Here is a 1059-nt window from a genome sequence, read left to right as displayed (position 1 = left end):
TGGCGCGCAGAGGGGGCGGGCCACAACGCGGACCGCTGGCCGTCGCAAACAGTTGCCCCCTCCTCTTGGCGTCCGGGCACCCAGCCCGTGGCTGCCAGCCTGTGCCACCCGCCGCGGCACCGGAGCGCGCCCCGGCGGCGACTGGCACCGGCGAGCCCTTGGTCGCCCCCTCCGGGCCTGAACTTCTTTCCCAGGGACGCTCCGTCGCGGTGGGAGGACCCGGAGTCTCGGGAAGGGGAGGTTCTCTACAGGGGCGGTCGCAGCCTGAGCCTCTTCCCGCCCCACAGCAGAGGGGTCCTGTCTGTCCTCTGGAGACTGGACACTGGCCCCTCCCCATTACCCGCCTACCTTCCAGCTGAGCCTCGGGCGAGGGGGGGGGGCTGCACCTCAAGAATGCCGCACCGTCGAGGGACCCCGGCAGCGCAGATTAGAAGGGGTCTTCAGCAAGGGAAACGGTAGCCTCAGTCCCCTCTCCCCAGCGGATGGGAACTCGGGGCGCAGGCCGCTCTCCATTCCCGGGGTCCCACGCCTGGCTTTCTGCGAGTTCTGGAGGAGAAGGTGAAGGCAGGATTCTGGTGGGAGCCCCCCCTCTCCCCAGATGAGAAAGGTCTGGATCGTTTGCCCTCCTGGCTCCCCCACCCCCACCCCCTTATTGCTTCCAACAATGTGATTTACTCATTTACCGTGTTTCTGGGCTGTGTCCCCATCAGACTGTCAGTCCCCGTGGAGGCAGGGATTAGCATCTGTCTGGGCAGTGCCCAGGCCCTATAAGTAAACCGGCGAGTGAGTGAATGAATGTTTCCCTCGCTTTCTCGGTGTGCATCTGTTTCATTGGGTCTCTCGGATCCGTCTCTCTTTCTCCCTGTCTCTCAGTCGCTGGCTGTGTCTTGTGTCGCTGTCTCACGCCTCTCCCAGGCCTGCGCTCCTCCAGCGGGCCAGTCTCGGCTGGCCCCACACCCCCACTCCCAGTTCCCAGGAACTTCCTGGCCAGGCCCAGCTCCCGCACCCTCAGACCAGAGGCTACAGGTGGGAAGGGGGCTGGGGCCTGGTTGCCACAGA

This window comes from Crocuta crocuta, unplaced genomic scaffold, assembly GCF_008692635.1.
Source record: "Crocuta crocuta isolate KB4526 unplaced genomic scaffold, BGI_CrCroc_1.0 scaffold115, whole genome shotgun sequence".
Taxonomy (NCBI): Eukaryota; Metazoa; Chordata; class Mammalia; order Carnivora; family Hyaenidae; genus Crocuta; species Crocuta crocuta.
Note: the sequence above shows the minus strand (reverse complement) of the source record.